Below are 21,927 nucleotides of genomic sequence, written 5' to 3'. Positions count from 1 at the left end.
CCCCCCCGGCAAACTTGTGGGCGAGGGATCCTTTCTTTCCTTGGAAGAAGGAAGAAAAGAAAGAAGAGAAAATAAAGATATAGAGCCTAGCAGCTCGTCAACGCTTGCCATGGGGTTGGTGCTGCACAAATGTCAGATCATATATGCCAGAAAATAGAAAGCATAGAATCGACAAAATGTGCGGGGCACGCGAGCTCTGCTGCGCACGGGATCTGCGCCCGGCCTTGTACAAAGGATTACATGCAACAGCGGCAAGACTTTGTACAGGAGGTGGTTGCCGGAACGGGTTCCGACAACCGCGCCTCACGGGTAAAACTTACGAAGATGCTCGATGCTCCAGGAATTACTCACTGGGATGCTATCTTCGGTCTCAGGGCGGCCGGCACCAGGCCTAGTGACTCGTTTCACCCGGTAAGGGCCTTCCCATTTCGGCGTCAACTTTGTATGTTTTTACCCCACGCTTTTAGGAAACTTGCCGGCGCAGGCACCAGGGCCGTGAGCGCTGAGTGCGGAACATCAGCAGGCTGTTGGCGGTGCCGCTACCGGCAAGAAACCTTGTCGCAGCTAGCTGCAGCTCACTTAAGTTGCTGAGCGGGGCTCGAAGCAAAGTAAGGGCGCGGCTAGTGTAGCAACTAGCCACAGCTAACTTACATTGTTGAGCAGGCTCGAAACAATGCAAGGGCGCGGCCAGTGTAGCAACTGGCCGCGGCTCACCTAATGTTGTTGAGCGAGCTCGAAACAACGCAAGTGCGCAGCCAGCTACGAGTTGGCTCCTCCGCGCACAGGCTTCTCATACAAAGTGAGCCGATCCAGGGGAGATAACTCAAAAATTAGAGATCTAGTTGCTCAGGCTTTGGCAACTTATCTGTTCTGGGTGTGTTGAAGTGCATGGTGACCTTGGGCGCTCCGAGATCCACCAGCTCGATCTTGATCCAGCGAGCGCATGGTACCGTGAGTACCATGACGCTGCCGGTCCCGCGCCTCCTGAGATGGGCGCGGTGCATGCACGGACGCCGAGGTCTTGGAGTGCGCCCGGTCGTTGTGGGAGCCGGCCACACCGCCGATGGGCAGCGCAGCCTTGCCCTGGGACCTGGCAGCACCAAGAGTTCCCTCGTCGATGCGTGCCCTTCCGCCGGCGCCTGCCCCACCATCCGTTTGCTCCGGCGGTGGGTGGCTCGGCACGGACGGGGCAGCTGCCTCCAAAACCTTCTTCTTCGGTGGCATGTTGATGAAGAAGATGAAGATCTACGAAGAAGATGAAGATCTAGCCCGCAAGAACGCCGGATCTGATTCACACAACTTCGACGCCCCCTACCTGGCGCGCCAGAGATGCCGGGGTTTCTGATCCACGGGCACCTATGAGACCGGCGGTCCGGGTCCCTTTTGGTTCGGCGGGGGGAGAAGGTTGCGCAAAGAGCAGATCGAGGCGAAGCAAGCGGGCGGTTGGTCGTGCGAGGAGTAAATCGAGGCAAAGCACGCGAGCGATTTACCCAGGTTCAGGCCGCACGATGCGTAAAACCCTACTCCTGCTTTGTGGATTGGTATTGATTTCTTGCTCGGGAGCGAGCGTGAGTGCGTGGAATTGCTGAACCTCGCGAGAGCTCTCGAGATGGCCGACCGACCCTACGTTGCACACAGGCCTCCTTTTATACTCAAGGGGTTACCGACATAGAGCAACGGGGGCCAAGGGCAAAAATGGAAAGGGTGCCGTGGGTAGGCACAGCTAGGTGCTGTAGTAGGCACAGCTAGCTGCTACAGTGCTATCATACCTAACCCTGGCGGCAGGGGACAAGGGCATTAAACGCCCGTCTATGTCGCCTAGACAGCACCAAGAGGGACCGCTAGGGACGCCACCGTCTTGCCACGATGGTTGTCTTGTCAGCGCCTGCGTGCCACCGCACGCCCCTAGCTGCACAGCCTCCTGCCACGTGCGCTCGGGAGGGGCCCCGGAGCGACACGTGGGTGGATGTGCTGGAGCGCGGGCATGGAGTGGGGGCTTGCCGCGGCAAGCGCCTTGCCGCGGCCGCCGACTCGTCGCTCCCGGGAGCTTGTTTCTCACCGGACCTTGCCGGGGCGCGTAGCGCGCCGCGGCAAGTTCCTTGGAATGCCTTGGATGGCCTTCCCGGCAAGCGCCTCTTGCCGGGGCCTTGGGACGCTTCTGATGGCCTTCCCGGCAAGCTCCTCTTGCCGGGGTCTTGACTTCTTCCCGGCAAGCTCCTCTTGCCGGGGTCTTGTCTTGAGTACTTTGTTCTTAAATGGTCTTTAAAGGGACCATGGAGGTTCTTGGCGGTGACCCGGCAGGCCTTTCCGCGGGACGCTGCGACTGCCCGTGCACAAGTTCGGGGTACTAAGGGTACCCCTACTTTAGTACACCGACACAAGGATTTCTCTGTAATGAAGCATATAAAGGTTAAGAACATCAGACAAAGGTAGAATGTAGGAAGAATATAAAGGTTAAGAACATCAGACAAAGGTAGAATGTAGGAAGAATATAAAGGTTAAGAACATCAGACAAAGGTAGAATCTAAGATAATTGGGCTGTAGCAATCGTATGCTGCTTGTTTCGAAAGACTGTTTCCACTGCAAAAAGGCACATTAACAAATAATCAATGGTACAGCTGCAAAATAATATTGAAAAAGTTCGTATATTTCACACTAATTCGGCATGACTACAGATGAAGAACTCAATTGCTTATGGTTTTGCTCAAAGAGTCGTGCACTGCAATTGGAGTAACTTTAATGCACATGTTCTATGGCAATCTGGACAGCCAGTGCGCCGATCATGTCGGTGCTTTGGGTACCAAATTTATCAACTATAAATCACCTTGACCTAGATCACTGAACTTCTCCTGAGTCAGCAGCACAACCCAGACGTACATATATCTCTCATATACATACTCAGGGGATCAATTTTTTTGTTTATTTCCTTTCTGTTTTCCTCATAACATCGCTTTTCTTATTGTGCTTTTGCTCTCTTTGTTTCTCTCCTCCCAGTGCACCACTAAAATCAATCACGGAGTCACGGCTGAAGTAGATTGGGTCAAATCGAGTAGCATAGCATGTCCAGCAGCGCATGCGGATCTCCAGTTGCAACGAGGTTTTTGGCACACGGGATTTTTGGCACATGGGATTTCTGCAGTTGGTTGTGAGTAGTGCTACTCCATTGTTGCTCGATGGAAAGATAATAATCAAGTTATCTGTACTGAGAGAATCAGGTTATCTGTAGTTCTGTACTAAGAGAATCAGGTTGAGCTATGGGCGTACTTTACCTCAAGTCCTGAAGCCTTTACTTTAATCACTGATGTTGCGCATGCAAGCTCATGCTGGAATACCTTTAGCTGCATATTACATCCACAAATAGTTCCCCTGCTGCAAAAATTATAAGAACAGATCACTTCCAAGGTTCAAAACCGTTCTTTGAACTCCATCTTATAGAACAATGTCTATGACCTTAATGTAAACAACATGTCTTAAAATAGTAAATGCATGGGCTGCAAAAAATTTGAAGAACCGAACCCTTCCAAGGTTCAAATAGTTTTTTGAACTGTCTATCATAGATATGAAGATTTGGATCCCAGAAAAATAGGGCAGGATTAAGACGCAGAGTTTTCAGTGACTCATTATGCTGTAGTTTGTATCCCTGTTCGAAACGAAATATATGTACACTGAAATCCTATTTACCCGATGCGATAAGTCAAAATAATAATCAACCCAATTGTATTTCCTGAGCACGAGAACTTATTCTTTTAATATGTCAGAAAGGAGATCAGACACAATCAACAATAGGTTATTTAGAAAATAAATGACATGTCAATTGGCATACAAATCTTCAAAAAACGTTTAACATGATGATTTGGCTGTTGCAAATGGCAAATGAGTTACAGCTAAGAAAGAAAACATCAAGTAGCTAGAAAAAATTGGATCTGAAAGAACTACCTGACAGTAAACAGGAAAGAAGATAGTTGAGGCGTGCATGCACATACAATGGCACCGGTAGGAAAGAAACCCATCTTCATTGATCAAATTGTTCTCATGTTGTGCAGATACGACGAGAGAGCTACCCGTAGATAGTGAGGTACACGTATGACCTAGTTAGTCCTGACACGCCATTGATTCATCCATTGACCAAAAAGACAAGGTTCCAACCAAGCATGCATGAGCACATCCCAGGAGCTCGTAGCATAATCCTGAAGCTGCAACACGCCCTGCGACGCCCGTATAGTGGCCTGGCAGCGACAACACACGCCCGCCCAGTTAGACCCCGGCCCAGCGCGCCAGGGTCATGACCGCACGCCTCCCTCCTACCAGCAACGGTCAGGCCAGTCCATGGGATGGAGTAGCAGTATAATTGGTTGTGGAATAACAACAGCTACTGCCGGACAAATTAGCCTCGTCGCCGGTGGCCTAGCTCCTGCCGCTACTGCCAGATTGGGGTGGAGGGAAAGGAGGCTTGTGCTCCAGACCTGGGAAGGGAAGAGTCAGGAGGTGGCACGCAGGCCTCGCCGGATTGGTCGGGAGCGGCGCGCCATAGGAGGAAACAACAGCGACTTGCGGGAGGTTGGCATCAGCGGCGGTGGCGAGCGGTGCGGCGGCCGCCATCAATTTCGATTGGGCCAAAAAAGGGATTGGGGCGTGGGGACGGGCGAGCAGGTAGGCAGGCGTCCGACTCATGTTTTTTTTGATGTACCCATGAAACGTTGTTTACTTTTTCTTTTGATGAGGGTGCATGGCTTAGAGTCCTGTTCGGATTGGTTGGTTTTGGTGGGCGCTTGGGCCGGGCAGGGCGCGATGCGACGGGCAAAGGAACGAATCGTTTTTACGCGACAGACGGACGAAAATCACCGTATTGACGAAAAGATGAACAGTATCATCTCGGATGTAGAAAATAATATAGATGAAAAAAACTGAAAGTGTAAATTCATGGAAAGAAGTGTATTATGACGGTGAACCCAGAGACTCAATCCGTACTTTATTATTAGGGATATATATATATATATATATAGTCAATAAAGAACACCAGTTGAAAAGTTGAAGAAATTGCAAACTTGAGGAATTTGAATAATTTGCAAAATGATGAAAAATCAAATTTGAAGATTTTCAACTTTGGTTGGCGGCGTGACCCACCATATAAGAATGATAATTTCAGACACCGCGTACAATTGTTCTAGGGTTCTGAGAATCAAATGTTTCATTAATTTCTTCACACTTAGAGGGTTAGTCTTCATTGATTGAAGAAAAACGTTTCATCAATTTTGCACAAGTGTTAGGATGTGTGTCCTTTCAAAGAACACTCAAAGATTCTAAGATATTTAGCTCACACCGCAATTTGCGAAATCTCTTTTCATCCAAGGGCTTTGTGAAGATATCCGCTAGCTGTTCTTCATTCTTTGTAAGAGCATCTAGTGCCCCTTAGTGATTTTGGTGTATTGAAGACTTATAGGTCAATGGACTAATGTGTTTGTCAGTGTACACAGGGTCTATTAGTCTATGATGAGTTTGATATTTACGATGAAAGTTGACCCCTAAAAATGAATGTCTTCAGTTGCAGACTTCGGTTTTCTTGAAGACTTTAAAAATAAGGAAATTGGTGTGACCTTGAAGAATTTGATATTCATGTGAGGATTATGAAGTGTGAAGACTTTTGTTTTCGTAGTTTCATTTTCTCTTTCTTGAGTCATAGGAAACACTATACTGTTAAAGGGGGTCGAGGTAAAACTAAGGAAAAGTTTCCAAGTGATGCTCATCTCAAAATCCTACACCTACCCAATCCTTTCAAGTGAAGCCATTGGAAATCTCATATAGTTCGGTCAATTTATTCAGTGATAGAGACGAAGATCTTCTGTTCTCTGAGGAATTTGTTCTGACTGAAGAGTTAGGAATTCCCCAGTGCGGATTGCCTACAAGTGAGCAACATGATAGCCCTGGCAAATTTGAGAGCTCAAATTTCCGCCCGTTGTTGTGCTACGCGCCAGCTGTCCCAAAATATCTACCCACCTAACGGTCATATCATTAAAAGGCATTTATGTCTTATCATGCCGGACTGCTCCCTAAGCTATAAATAGCCGCCCCCTACAACCACCAGTTGGTTGGCTGCTCCAAGAGAAAGTGACACTTGTCATTGAGAGCATCCCATCCTCCGAGGACTTTGAGCAAAAATCATCAAGTGAGGAAAAACCCAAACCCAAACACCTACAAACACAAAGTGATTGAGCATCACTGAAGAGATTGTTCATGTGTGGAACCGATGCTTGTTACCTTTGAGGACTGTGCATCCTCCAGACGGTTAGGCGTCATGGTCTAGAGCATCTAAGAGGAATTGTGGATCGCCGAGTGACTGAATCTGTGAAGGTTTGGAAGTCACCTTAAGAAAATTACGGAGCTGCTTGACATTCCGAGGAGGTACCCAATTCACAATTGAAGACACCTTCTCGGGATTAACAACGATGCCTTTGGCTGAGATAATATGACCAAGGTAAAGAACTTCGTCAAGCCAGAACTCACACTTAGAAAACTTCGCATAGAATTGATGCTCTCTGAGTTTGTCAAGCACCAATCTCAAATTCTTGGCATGATCCTCCTTATTCTTGGAAAAGACCAAGATATCATCGAGATACACCAAGAAGAAATCATTTGTGTAAGGGTTGAAGATGAAGTTTATCATGCGAGAGAACGTTGGAGGAGCATTGACAAGGCCGAAAGACATGGCAGTATATTCATAAGAACCATAGCTTGTTCTGAATGCTGTCTTGGGGATATCTTGTTCACGAATGCGAATCTGATGATAACTCATACGGAGGTCAAGCTTGGAGAAAACTTTAGCACCTTTAAGTTCCTCGAAAAGCTCATTGATGTTGGGAAGTGTATACTTGTTCTTTATTGTCTTCTTGTTCAATGGACGGTAGTCAACGCAGAGTCGTTCCGTTCCATCCTTCTTCTTGACAAAAAGGACACCACAACCCCATGGAGATGAACTCGGTCTGATCAGACCCATACGCCCTTGTTCATCGAGTTGTTTCTTCAGCTCCTTCAACTCCTCTGGTCCAAGCTTGTAAGGACGCTTTCAAACATGTTCCGTGCCAGGCTCAAGATCGATAATGAATTCAACTGGCCGGTGAGGAGGCATTCCCGAAAGCTCTTATGAAAAGACGTCTTGATATTCACAAACGACTGGAATCTGAGAGATGGCATTCAACTCGCCCTTCTCATTGAGAGAAAACAGACGAATAGTACCATCCCGAGCGGCATAGATGATCACATCCTCAGAAGGTTGTGTCAATTGAATCTGCCTGGCAGCGCAATCAAGCTGAGCCTTGTGCTTAGAAAGCCAGTCCATGCCGAGAATTAGATCAATATCCGAGTCGGCAAGAACCATTGGAGAAGACAGAAATTTGTATTTTCCCATCTTGATGGAAACATCCGGAGCCACCAAACTAGCACTTAACCGTTGACCCGGAGAAACGATATCCATGGGTTTACCCAAATGAGAAGAAGTGAATTCATGCTAGGCAAAAAACAGTCTTGACATGAAACAATGCGATGAAACAGTGTCAAAAAGAACTTTTACAGGAATATAGTTAACTGGAAGGTTACCCATGATCACATCTGAAGAATCCTCTGCCTGAGCTGCATTCATCATGTTCACCTTAGCATGCTTGGGATTATGCTTGACCACTACATTGCTTGAATATCTCACAAGAGGAGGAGGCGGAAGGCGCCTTTGGTTGAAGCATTTGTTTGCATAGTTCCCCTTCTGCTGACACTTGTTGCAAGTAACCTCTGAGAGCAGATGGTGATAAGGAGCACTTGACCTTGGAGGTTGAGACCGAGCTTTGTTCTGATAGACTAGGTTGGGTGGATGGGAAGATCCATTGCCACCTTTGCTCTTCTGCTGGTAGGGCTGGTGAAACGGAGGAGGCAACCAGAACTTCTGTTGCTTAGCTGCCAGTTGTGATGAAGAAGAAGATTCAACTGCATCCCTGACTCTCTTCTTAGATGCGTCACACTTGAACTGAGCAGCTTCTTGCTTTAGTGCCATGTTATAGAATTGATCGAACTAAGACGGCAAAATCAAGGAACATAGCACCTTCTCAACGAACTAACACCCAACCGCGTAAGGAATGCAAAATCAAGGAACATAACACCGGTATGACGGAAACTAAGACGGCAAGAGTGGAACAAAACACCAGGCATAAGGCCGAGCATTCCACCCTTACCAAGTATATAGATGCATTAAAGTAAATAAGATATAATAATGATATCCCAACAAATCCATGTTCCAACATGGAGCAAACTTCAACTTCACCTGCAACTAGCAACGCTATAAGAGGGGGTGAGCAAAAGCGGCAATATAGCCAAACAACGGTTTGCTAGGAAAGGTGGGTTAGATGCTTGACATGGAAATACGAGAGGCATGATATAGCAAGGGGCAGGTAGCGCGACATAGCGATAGAACGAACAACTAGCAAGCAAAGATAGAAGTGATTTCGAGGGTATGGTCATCTTGCCTGCAAAATTCTCTAAGTTGTCGAAAGCTTGATCCTCGATAGCATACTCAACAGGTTCCTCGTTCACGTACTCGTCTCCCGGCTCTACCCAAGGCAAGACCACAAGAAAATGGAACAACAATCAATCACGCTGCAATGCACAAGCAACATGATGCACTACATGACATGATATGCAATGCATATGCGTGCTCCGAAAGGGAAAGAATGATCAAGGCATCAATTTGGCAAACCAAGTATGCTGCTACAAAGATGAGATGATTCGGGCTAAAAACGATATAAAGATCACCAAAAACGGATGCACGGTTTTCAAATGGCAAGCATCACAAGAATGACGCAAAACTGCGATTAACAGCACGATGCCACTTAGAATGCAACAAGAAACTAAGCTACTGCAATCCAACATAACAACAAAGCATATGGCAGTGATGTAAAAGAGATGCTTGACAAAACATGAACACTGAGCTACGGCTAAATCACACTGGAACAAGTTCAAACAAGCATGGAAAAAGTGCAAAAGATATCAACATCACAGACTTAGTAAAAAAATACTAACATATCAAAAACAACTTCAGGAAGCAATGTTTAGAGCAAGCAAACATCATGCTACAGGAACAAAACATAGCAAACCAAGGCATGGCATGATTCTACTAAAAGCATAGATCAAAGTCCCTTACTGAACATGAGCCAAAAAGGCACAGAAGATATGACAGCACCCATGTAAACATAGCAAGTTTTATTAACACTTTCAGACTTGGCAGAAAAACAGAGCATGGCATAAACAGATTTATGAAGGCAACTTTGCGAGCTCATGCCACCCACCACAAAGCATTTCATGACAATATAAGCACACCAATAGCAAGATGACATGTTTATGAAGCTAACCATGACAAGAGCAAGTTAATAGGATGCATGCATCACTAGCAACAACCATGGCAATATTGATTAACATGTTAACATTCTGTCAGGAACATTTTATAGCAAAAGTAGAGCAAGCAAATGACATGCTTGACAACTCCATAATTGCAAACATGGGCATAGATGGATAGAGCATAACCACATGATCGAAACATCCTTACTTAGGTAACCCAAAATAAGCATGGATCTCACTAAAGCATCAAGTTTACATGGCACCAAAATAACAGCAGGAAAAGACTTAGCAAAATCCTAAGTCCCTGAAAACAACAACATCACAAAGCCTAGTTTGCATGCTTGTGCTAGTCACCACATAGATCAAAAAAATACAAGACAAGCACCTTTGTAAATATGGCATGATGTAGTTCAAAACACATGTAGACCTCAAGCTCATACAATGCACACATCAAACGCAACAAAAATGACAAAACCTAATGATCTGCTAAGTACCAGCAGTTAACATTTTATAGCAATCTTGCATCAATGCAAAAGGCATCATAATTAACAGTAACATGCATGTAAATGCTTCCAGCATGGAGAGCTCAACGAGGCGAACAATTCAACACATCATATGCATGAATCGGAGTCACGTCACCGAGATATGATGCGATGAAGGAGGCATAAAAATATTAGGGGAATGGGGACTTAGGCGAAATATACCCTCTCGGTCCAGATCTAGCGTTTGGGCTGCACGGTTCCCGAGACAGCAGGATCTCGAGCTCGCCGGAGACGAGGCGACGGCAGACGGAGTGGGTCGGATCCGGCCGGGATGAAGTGGATCCCGACAGCGGCGAGGTCCCACGGAGGCAGTGTCGTGGAATGGTCATGGCAGATGTCCTAGCGAAAGGACTTAGTCATGGAGCCATCGCAACTAGGAAGCTTAAAGGGGTTAATCGGGACAAAGGACACGAGAGATTTTATACTGGTTCGGCCCCTTGCGGTGAAGGTAAAGCCTAATGTGGTATTGCTAGGTATCAAAGACCAAGGAGCGAAATACGCTAGCTTGGCTCTTGATTTGTTGTTTCTTTCCCTAAGCCGCCACCGGGTCATCCCCTTATATACACGGGTTGATGCCCTGCGGCCTACAGAGTCCCAGCCGGCTCATACAATGTGTCCGGCTCGGTGACAACTCTTACATGCCTTATCTTACAAGTCTTATTCATACATGGCGGTTTACACTTACGGGCCTTAAGCCGCCTCTGGGCTTGGGCCTACTACAAGCTTTATCATAAACCGTCACCTTGTATACTCTTTGGGCTTCCTTTTAAGTAACCCGCCATTAGGATTGGCCCGGCCCCTCCTGGGAGGGTAATACCTGGTAGTCATATCCCCAACATTAGGCCCTAGGTTGATTTGAACTTTGTTCTTGTCAATCTCCAACACTTAGAAAAAATCCATCTATTACTGCTGCGAAAGCCTTGTAACCCGCCATGACGCCATCTCCGGATTTTTCGAAAAACCGCCACGACGTCATCTTTTAACGGATCCTTATCTTATATGTCTTACAAAAATCGAGGCGTCTGTTTTGTTGGATAATCATTATTTTGGCCTTCCTTGATTTCCGTGCCTGCCTGTTCACCTATCCCCTTATAAATAGGTACGACCGGCCTTCCTCGGTCTTCTCCTTCTTCCTCTTGCAACCCCTCTGTCGCTCGAGCTCCGCCGTCGCCGCAGCGCTCACTGTCGTCCTCAACCTCGGCCGCTGCATCACCCTGAGCTTGTCTAGAGAACGGCAGCGATCCTCCGCAGAATATCTGCGTTCGTAAGTCCTTGCTTTCCCATACCTTAGATCTGCATTTAGGGTTTGCGAGTTCCTTCTGTGTTCTTCGCCGTTCGTCACGGTTTCTTTGTAGTTTCTCCACCGCATCCTCCTTTGATCTAAAATAAGTATAGAACTCATGCGGTAGTTGTTTTGCATCCATTCCAGACGCTTGCAGATCCCTTTTTCTCGTACAAAGGTCTCCTTAGAACTGATGAACTCCTGTGTGCTGGTTTTTAGGTCTAGATTTATTTTTATTTTTTGAACCATCTTGATCCAAAATAATAGCAACAACTTGTGAAACTTGTTTATCTCAGTATTTAGCCAATTCTGTCTCAAGCAACCTTCGAATATCTTTAGTCATGGAAGCTTATCACGCCGGCTCATTTTTCCTTTATATATCATTAGCCCTTACTTAAGGCGCCATTACTCATCTGTACTATATCATTAACCTGTAACTCCACTAATTAATTTGAACCGGCAAATTACTTTCTTTTCAGCTTGTCCTTTTTCCCGTCAAAGACGCCAACAGTCTGCAACTGGGTCCCTTCCACAGTCACTGATGACACTTTGAAGGATTTTGTCACCATCGTATTTTGGCCAGAGAAAAAAAATATGTCTTATCGTGCCCCTGACCCGGACGAAGAACGACCTCAGCCCAAAGATGGTGAAGTCATTATCTTTACTGATCATATGAACCGGGGTTTTTCACCACCCGGCTCAAAATTCTTCAGAGATGTTCTACATTTTTTCAAGCTTCATCCTCAAGATCTTGGACCCAACTCCATATACAACATCTGCAATTTTAAAGTTCTCTGTGAGGTTTATCTTCCAGAAGAACCTATCGTTGAACTCTTTAGAGAATATTTCTATCTGAACCGCCAGAATGAATGCACCAATGGCCCTAGGTTGGAACTCGGTGGAATTTCGATTCAGTGACGGCAGGGTGCTATCTTTCCCTTAGTAGTCTTACCAAGCCATCTCAAGGATTGGAACCAAACTTGGTTTTATTGCAAAGACACATCGCCAGCTGATGAAAAACCACTGCCGGGTTATCGCGTGGAGCGTCTTGACTCTAAGTTTGTGCTCCCTGACAAGCTGACTGCCGTTGAACATAAGAAGCTCATACCATCCATCAAAAGGATTCAAGCCTTGTTGGGAAACGGCCTAACTGGAGTTGACCTGATCCGTTGTTGGATCGCATGGCGGGTCATCCCTCTGAGCTGCCGATCCAACTTGATGTATAAATATGGCGGAGGCCCAGATGACCCTCTGCGTCATAGTTCTGTACAACTGACTGAAGAGGCCATTGTTGAAATGTCAACCACCCTCGTAAACAGTAAATACGAGGACTACAGTAAAGTTGGATTGAATCCTTTCTGCAAGCTTAACCCGGCTCCAGAGGTAAGTCCCCTTGATTCCCTTTTTTCTTCAGTAGTTAAGTACTTGTCTGACTTTTAACCTGTTATCTGCCTATAGGCCAAATCTGACTTTTGGAAGGCCAAATATGATCATGAAGCTGCCAAGAAGGCTAGAGTCGCTGCCATAGCCACCAAGAAGACAACCCGGAAATCCAAGAAGAAAAGAACTGCTTCTGATATGTTCAAGCTGGATGATATTTTTGAGTCGGAGGTAGCCCTTGACTCTCTTGGCCTGCTTTTTAACAATATTATTGACACTGACTATTGCCAGGATGACACGGGGGCCAGCCAGGCAGTAGAAGAAGAGGTAACTATTTCCTCCGACTCAGCCCCTTTGCCAAGACAGAAACCTCGACTGGTAACCCGGAAAGTAAGGTTTTCACACCCTTTGGCTTATTTGGATCCTCATTTTCTTTTGAAAAAGCAGTAACATGAGAGCCGCTGTCAGGCCCGGACCAACGACGATAATGAACTGCCCACCAGCTTGCCAAAAACTCCTCGGAAACGCCAGAACGAGGTTTCTTTCACCTTTGACTTTTGCTTTTGTCAATGAATCTATTTCCTTACTCTCTTAACTATAATTTTACTATTGCAGGAAGTTTCTCGCTCTTCTGGCGATTCGTCACAAACTCAATTTCCGGCTTTTAAGACTGCCCCTGGGTAAAGAAAATCATCTTTCTTCTTCATCTTTAAGACTGCATCATTATACTAACTCATGAAATCCTTCTTAGCGGTCAAGCAAAGCCTAAGAAAGCCAAGGTGAGTAGGCCGGCAGAAGACCCGAAAGACCCTGCTCCCGAACCGGCAATACCAACCCCTGCTCCTGATCAAGCTGAAGCACCAGAAGACCCTGCTGTCAACATTCAACCCGACCTTCCTGAGACGTCAGCTGATGAAACCATTCTCAATCCATCCACCTTCGGGCCGTCCAGCTCAGCTAACCCGCGGGCGCCTTCTGACAATGACGTCCTAATCACTAGTAGCAGATTCATTGAGCCGGGCAATCCAACTGCACTGGCCAGGCACTCTGCCAAACAAGAGGCTTTGGAAAGGCAGAAAGTGCGGTTTGACGTCTCTCACTATGCTCACATGAATGTTAGTGACGTGCTTTCTGGATACCTCAGTCATGTGCATTCCAGCCGTGACTCTGAAATTGAGATGGTCAAATAGCTGCAATTGAAATGTGAGGTATGTTCTCCGGCTTTCATTAGTTTACATATGCTCTGCCAGCCCCCAAGTCTCCGGATTATGATGAACCTGAATGATCTGTAGACTTGTGATATAGGTTGATGCTCTGTCTTAGATTTTCCCTAAGTCCATTGGATTAGCATAAATTTCACCTATAGTCCCCAAGGGCCGGCTTAATTTATCATGAACGAGAGGTACTTGACTTCATAACTATCTTGAATTAGTCCAAACAAATAGTGTGATCCAGCTCAAGAGCCAAGCGTTGTTACTTGTAAAACACTTGGGACTTTAATCATAGAAGAGCCATTTTGCATTTAAAAAATTACTTTGGCACACATTAGCCCCCAAGTGCCGAGTGGTGTTGCGTTGCAAAGCACTTGGCACTTTAATCATGATTTCCTTTATTGAAATAAAATTTTAACACACCTGTGCATGTCTGTAGACCGCCATAACTGAATTGAGTTCTCAATTGACTGATGTAAAGACCCGGCTAGCGGATCAAGAGACTGAGACAAAGAATGTTGACTCCAAACTCCAATTGAGCCTCTCTGAAGCTGAAAAACTGAAGACCAGTTTTGACGCGGAGAAAAAATCCTGGGCCGATGAGAAAACCTTGCTGATACAGCGTGCTGAGACAGCCAAGGCGGCTCTCAAGGAGGTTACCATGGAGCTTACCTGCTTAAAAAACTATGTGTCTCAGATGGTCTTCGCAATCTTTGGTGAGTCATTTGTATTATTTACTTAAACTCTAGTTTTGCCAGAAATATAAGCCGCCCGCTTAATTCTTTAATATACTCATAGGTCCACGGAGTGGCAATCTGAGCCAAAACAGCGTGACAAAACTCAAGGCGATTTACACCCTGGTGGAGCAACTGTACACTAGGGCTCAACGGGCGCTTGCTATTATCTCCCCAGCCAACCAAGGACCAAACCTCTTGAGTGATGTTTTGAAGAAGTTATCTATTTTACCCGCCAGATTCCAAGAGATCAAGCGGTCTTGTGCAAGAGCCGGAGCCCTAACTGCTCTAAGCCGCTCCAAAGCCTGGGTGCCGAAACTAGACCCGGCGGATGTAGCCAAGGGGTATCCCCCCTTGAAGGAAGACGGGACTCCGTTTGATCAAGACGATTTTGTTGCTTGTGTGAGGGGAGTTCGTCCGCAGGCTACTATCCTTGGTGATGAGACCAATGTTGATAAGTGTCAGCCGGGTTTTGATGTTGAGAATAAAAAGATGGGGACGCCGTCGTATAAAGTGACAGATCTCATCCCACCGGTTCACCAACACACCTTTGCCCCAGTAATTGACATGTCTGGACTAATTGACAATGAAGCTGAGTTTGTTGCTCTTCATGGCTTTGATTGGTCCAAGCCCAGTTCCCAACTAGTGGAGGAAGATGAACCGGCGAGGGAGGAGTCGTAACCATCCAATTAATCCGGCTGGGACTTTAATGTACCGACTCATAGCATCTGCTTAGGAGATAGAACAGTTTTAACACTTTTGGGCTCCCAACGCCTTGTAATAGGCTAGCTTTAACACCTGCATGTTCTGCCTATGCCATCATGCATATCATACTGCGTACGACATTTTATCCGTCATGTCAATATATGATGTATATCCTTTATCATATCTGCAGTGTTTAAACCTGTTCCTGTATGTAAAAGATGAGAAACTGTCATGGCGGTTTATCGCTGGACGGGTCAAAACACCCAATACGTAACTATGAAATTACCATAGTGGAATAATCAGGACCAGATGTAAAGATAAACAAGGCTGAAAAAGCCTTTGATTAAAGAAAAACCCAGATAAGTCTGTTTATGAACGATAGTGTCATACCTGTGTTCTTTGACTCTGGACTGCCGGCTTATGTGACCCGGACAGTAAGGGTTTCAACTCAATAATTTTATAAGTCAATACTCCATATGCCTGACGACTGTTATACATTGGCAACTTATTGTCAAAGAACCAAGCCGGTTTAAATTCAAACCAACCTTATAGTTAGATTCGAGACAACAAAAAACCAATAAAACAAAAGAGTATCTTTCAAACAATGTAAATCAAGCATTAAGAAAAATTTGGAGGCTTATGATTCGAATACGATCAGTAAACCGTACCAAAGGGGTTAAGCTAGGATTCGGATACGATCATGTAGCCCCCGGTGGCCTTGGCGTTGCGCCGATCAAGAGGGTACTGACAGCTATGTTCTCTTTGGTTCAAATACGACCTATGTGTGAACAGGAAGCCCCCAAATGACCTTGAGAGGTTTTTAATGACCCTGATTCGAATACGATCCAAGTCGGACTCAAAAGGGGTTAAGCTATGATTCAGATACGATCAAGAAGCTCCCTAGTGAGTTTGGCTTTGCGCCGATCAAGAGGGTTACAACAGCTATGTTCTCTTTGGTTCGAATACGACCTATGTTCGAACAGGAAGCCCCCTGGTGACCATGAAGTTTTAACGACTAGATTCGAATACGATCATGAGCCGGACCGAGAGGGTTAAGCTAGATTCGAATACGATCAGCCCCCAATTGGTCGTTTAATAATTAAAATAATAAAGCTATGTGATCATTGAATATGAAAAGGACAAAGGTCCTGCTTTATTACTTATCATAATATATACAACGTCAAAGTATGCACATTATGAGAGCTGGTGGCTCAAGTGTAGTAAGGCCGAAGATGAGCAATATTCCAGGACCGGCGGGTCTCCTCCTCCGATTTACGTGAGTCTTTGTGCTCTCGAACATCGATAAGGTAATATGACCCGTTGTTTAAGTTCTTGCTGACCACAAAGGGTCCTTCCCAAGGTGGGGATAGCTTGTGCGCATCAGACTGAACCTGGATGAGCCGAAGCACTAAGTCACCTTCTTGAAAGGTTCTGGACTTAACCCGACGGCTGTAATAACGGCGTAGGTCCAGCTGGTAAATTGCTGATCGGGCCACTGCAAAATCTTGCTCCTCATCTAGTAAGTCAAGCGCATCCTGTCAAGCTTGCTCGTTATCAGCTTCAACGTAAGCCTCCACGCGGGGCGAGTCATGGAGGATGTCACTGGGCAGAACTGCCTCTGCTCCATAAACCCTGAAGAAAGGCATATAACCCGTATACCTGTTAGGGGTAGTATTGATACTCCATATCACAGAGGATAATTCTTCCACCCAACAACCTGGCGTCCGTTGTAAAGGGACCATAAGCCGGGGTTTTAGACTTTTCAGGATTTCTTGATTGGCTCTTTCAGCTTGACCATTGGATTGAGGGTGAGCTACTGATGAAACATCAAGCCGGATATGTTCCCATTGACAGAACTCTTCCATATCTCCTTGGGATAGGTTGGTGCCATTGTCAGTAATAATGCTATGTGGAAAGCCAAAACGAAAGATCACCATCTTCATAAATTGAACCGCCGTGGCCGCATCACACTTACTGACCGGCTCTGCCTCAACCCATTTTGTGAACTTGTCCACTGCCACTAAAAGGTGCGTCTTTTTATCTTTGGACCTTTTGAAAGGTCCAACCATGTCAAGCCCCCAGACTGCAAAGGGCCAAGTGATTTAAATCATTCGCAATTCTTGAGCCGGCACGTGCACTCGTCGTGCAAATTTTTGACACCCATCGCACCTACTGACCAGATCCTCCGAATCGTCGTGAGCCGTTAGCCAGTAAAAACCGTGACGAAAAGCTTTGGCCACAAGAGACTTTGAGCCGGCATGATGGCCACAGTCTCCTTCATGGATTTCACGAAGAATTTCTTGACCTTATTCAGGAGAGACACAACGTTGAAACGCTCCGGTGACACTGCGATGATACAACTCACCATTGTAAATTGTCATTGACTTTGACCGCCAGGTTATTTGTCAAGCCAAGGTCTCATCCTCCGGCAACTCACCACGGGTCATATAAGCCAAACAGGGCACTGTCCAATCTGGAATGACATGAAGAGCCGCCACCAATTGTGCTTCTGGGTCTGGAACAGCCAAGTCCTCCTCTATAGGCAACTTGACAGAAGGGTTATGCAGAACATCTAAAAAGGTGTTAGGCGGCACCGACTTATGCTGAGATCCCAACCGGCTTAAAGCTTCGACCGCTTCATTCTTTCGGCGGTCAATGTGCTCCACCTGATAACCCTTGAAGTGTCCAGCAACAGCGTCAACCTCACGGCGATAAGCCGCCATGAGAGGGTCCTTGGAATCCCACTTGCCTGATACTTGCCGAGCCACCAAATTTGAGTCGCCAAGGCACTGTCCACGTCTTAAACTCATCTCTCTAGCCATTTGAAGACAATGGAGTAAGGCCTCGTACTCAGCTGCGTTGTTAGTACAAGGAAACATCAATCGCAACACATAACAAAATTTTCACCTCGAGGAGAAGTTAAAACAACTCCAGCCCCCGATCCTTCCAATTGTCTGGACCCATCAAAATGAATCGTCCAATATGTGTTGTCTGGCTTCTCTTCAGGTATCTGCAATTCCGTCCAATCGTTAATGAAGTCCACCAGTGCTTGAGATTTGATGGCAGTACGTGGCACATACTTTAAACCATGAGACCCAAGATCAATGGCCCACTTGGCGACTCGTCCTGTGGCTTCTCTATTTTGAATAATATCTCCTAAAGGAGCAGAACTAACCACAGTGATAGGATGACCCTGAAAGTAATGCTTAAGCTTCCGGCTTGCCATGAACACCCCATAAACAAGCTTCTGCCAATGTGGATATCTCTGTTTGGACTCAATGAGCACCTCACTGGCGTAATAAACCGGCCGTTGAACCCGATGTTCCTTGCCAGCCTCCTTGCGCTTGACAACAATGGCCACACTGACAACACGTGTGTTTGCAGCCACATATAACAGCAGTGGCTCCTTCTCAATGGGAGCAGCAAGAACCGGCGGCTCGGCGAGCTGTTTTTTCAGATCTTCAGAGGTAGAATTAGCAGCATCACTCCAGACGAAACTATCCGTTTTCTTCATCATTTGATACAACGGCATAGCCTTCTCACCTAACCGACTTATGAACCGGCTTAAAGATGCGACGCGACCCGCCAGCCGTTGAACGTCATTGATGCACACCGGTTTAGCCAAAGATGTAATCGCCTTAATTTTCTCTGGGTTAGCCTCAATGCCTCTGTTAGACACCAAAAAACCCAAAAGTTTGCCAGCTGGGACTCCAAAAACGCACTTGGCCGGGTTAAGCATCATCTTGTAGACCCGGAGATTATCAAAGGTTTCCTTTAGATCTTCTACCAGAGTTTCCTTCTCTCTGGATTTCACCACTATATCATCCACATAAGCGTGAACATTATGCCCAATCTGATTATGAAGACAGTTCTGCATGCACCGCTGATAAGTTGCCTAGGCACTCTTAAGCCCAAAAGGCATAGACACATAGCAGAAGGCTCCAAACAGAGTAATGAAAGCCATCTTCTCATGGTCCTTAACTGCCATTTTGATCTGATGATAGCCGGAATAAGCATCCAAAAAACTGAAACACTCACAACCCGCCGTAGCATCAATGATTTGATCAATACGAGGGAGAGCAAAAGGATCAGGCGGACAAGCCTTGTTTAAATCGGTGTAATCCACACACATATGCCAAGTGCCGTTCTTTTTGAGCATAAGCACCGGGTTAGCCAACCACTCTAGGTGAAAAACTTCAACAATAAACCCGGCCGCCAAGAGCCGGGCCACCTCTTCTCCAATAGCCTTGCGCCTTTCCTCATTGAACCGCCGAAGAAACTGCATGACCGGCTTAAACTCGGGATCAATATTGAGAGTGTGCTCAGCGAGTTCTCTCAGTACACCCGTCATGTCAGAAGGCTTCCATGCAAAGATGTCCCGGTTCTCACGGATGAACTCGATGAGCGCGCTTTTCTATTTGGGATCCAAGTTAGCACTGATAATGAATTGTTTGGATGAGTCGCCAGGTACAAAATCAATCATCTTGGTATCGTCAGCTGACTTAAACTTCAGCACCGACTCATGCTCCGTGGTTGGCTTTTTCAAAGACGTCATGTCCACCGGGTCGACGTTATCCTTGTAAAACTTCAATTCCTCTGTCGCACAAATAGACTCGGCTTAAGCAGCATCACCTTCTTCACATTCCAAAGCTATCTTCCGACTTCCATGCACTGTGATGGTGCCCTTATGACCCGGCATCTTGAGTTGCAGATAAACATAACACGACCATGCCATGAATTTTGCATAAGCCGGCCGTCCAAATAGGACATGATATGGGCTTTTGATTTTGACCACTTCAAAGGTTAACTTCTCCTCCCTAGAATCATGCTCATCTCCAAAGGCTACTTCCAGCTCAATCTTACCAACTAGATATGCCGACTTGCCAGGCACTACTCCATGGAAAACGGTGTTGGATGTCTTAAGACTCTTGTCAGTCAACCCCATGCGACGGAACGTATCATAATAGAGGATGTTGATGCTACTGCCTCTGTCCATGATTACTTTAGTGAATTTATATCCACCAACCTGTGGGGCCACCACCAAGGCCAGGTGACCAGGATTATCAACCCGGGGAGGGTGATCTTCCCTACTCCACAAAATAGGCTGCTCAGACCATCTCAAATAACGTGGAACCACCGGCTCAACAGCGTTCACAGCTCTCTTATGAAGTTTCTGGTCCCTTTTGGATGAACTGGTGGTGAATACGTGATACTGCCCACTGCCCAGCTGCTTTGGGTTACCCTGATACCCGGATTGCTGCTGCTGCTGACTACCTTGGCCAGATTGCTGATTATAGCCGCCTTGATTGCCTTGAGGGCCCTAGCCATGAAAACCGCCACCTCCTGAGCCGCCGCCCGAGCCATGAAACCGCCACCGCCTGAGCCGTTGCCCGGTCCATGATAACCGCCACCGCCCAAGTCATTGCCAGGTCCATGATTACCGTCGAACATGTTAGAATTCTTGAAAGCCTTCATGATCGTACAGTCTTTCCATAGATGGGTGGCCGGCTTCTCCTGGGTGCCGTGTCTTGGACAGGGTTCATTTAGCAACTGCTCGAGGGTGGGACCTGACCCGCCTGACCGAGCAGGTGGCCTCCCCTTACGCCATTGATTGTTGCCCTGTGCGTTGGTGTTAGCCACAAACTCCAGACTACCGTCCGCCTTACGTTTATTATTACCTCCTTGATTTGCCGGGTTATGCTGATGACCTTTGCCGTTGCCGTTCTTCTTTCCCTTTACTGTCTTCTCTTCGTCAGACGCGCGATCCTTGGTACTATCAGAATCAGCGTATTTGACCAAAGCCGCCATCAGCTGGCCCATGTCATTGCAATCACGCTTGAGCCGCCCCAGCTTCTGTTTCAGAGGTTCAAAACGGCAATTTATCTCCAACATTAAGATCGCGGAGCCGGCATCCATCTTATCAGATGAATGTATTATCTCCTTCACCTGACGCACCAATGGGTCGTGGATTCACCTTCCTCTTGCTTGCAATTAGTCAAGTCCATAGTCGACATGGATTGCTTGCATGTATCTTTGAAGTTCTGAATAAACCGGGCCTTTAACTCTGCCCATGAGCCGATGGAATTGGGTGGCAACCCCTTCAACCAAGTGCGAGCTGTTCCATCCAACATTATGGTGAAGTACTTGGCCTTCGCTGCGTCACTGACCTCCAACAACTCCATGGCCATCTCGTTACTTTCAATCCATGCCCCGGGTTGTAAGTCAGCTGTGTAATTAGGCACCTTACGAGGCCCTTTAAAATCCTTTGACAAGCGCTCATTACGCAGAGCCGACACCAAGCAAGGGACACCTCCAGTCCTCATGGTCACACCTGCTTCAACAGAGGTCGTTTCATAAACCGGAAAAGCTTGCTGAACCGCCTGCTCAGCTGCCTGTTGAACCGCCCGCTCAGCCTCTTGGTGAATCCTCTCCTGGCCAGCCAAGTTAAGGGCTCCATCACCCGCCGGGTCATGCCTACACGGCTGGTTACGACGCTGGCCGTTTCTTGACACGGCCGCTGAATCCATATGCCTGCTATAGCTTGGGCTCCGGCTTGGGCGAGGGATTGAACGAATTCTATCTCGACTATAAGAGTATGACTCCTGCTGTGACAGAGCCGTCTGAAGAAGTTTTTTGACCCTTCGTGTTTTGATCGCCGTCGGAGAGTCACCTTCCACGGGGAGAGCCGCCAAACGCGCCAT

The 21,927-nt window shown here is 46.6% G+C and overlaps 1 long non-coding RNA gene across 2 annotated transcripts; it reads right to left on the bottom strand.

The window, feature by feature from the left end:
* Positions 1-2,692: 2,692 nt before the first annotated feature.
* LOC125552260 (uncharacterized) lies at positions 2,693-4,713 on the bottom strand. Of its 2 annotated transcripts, XR_007303498.2 has the most exons (3): positions 3,937-4,693; positions 3,270-3,369; positions 2,693-3,197 (listed from the first exon to the last, which is right to left on the bottom strand). It is a non-coding gene; the product is annotated as an uncharacterized LOC125552260 (long non-coding RNA). The 2 variants fall into 2 exon arrangements; XR_007303497.1 differs by having other exon boundaries at positions 2,693-3,369; positions 3,937-4,713.
* Positions 4,714-21,927: the final 17,214 nt, after the last annotated feature.

This window comes from Triticum urartu, chromosome 1A (genome assembly GCF_056163025.1).
Source record: "Triticum urartu cultivar PI428250 chromosome 1A, HENAU_Tu73, whole genome shotgun sequence".
NCBI classification, from domain to species: Eukaryota; Viridiplantae; Streptophyta; class Magnoliopsida; order Poales; family Poaceae; genus Triticum; species Triticum urartu.
This window is presented reverse-complemented; position numbering and strand designations above follow the sequence as displayed.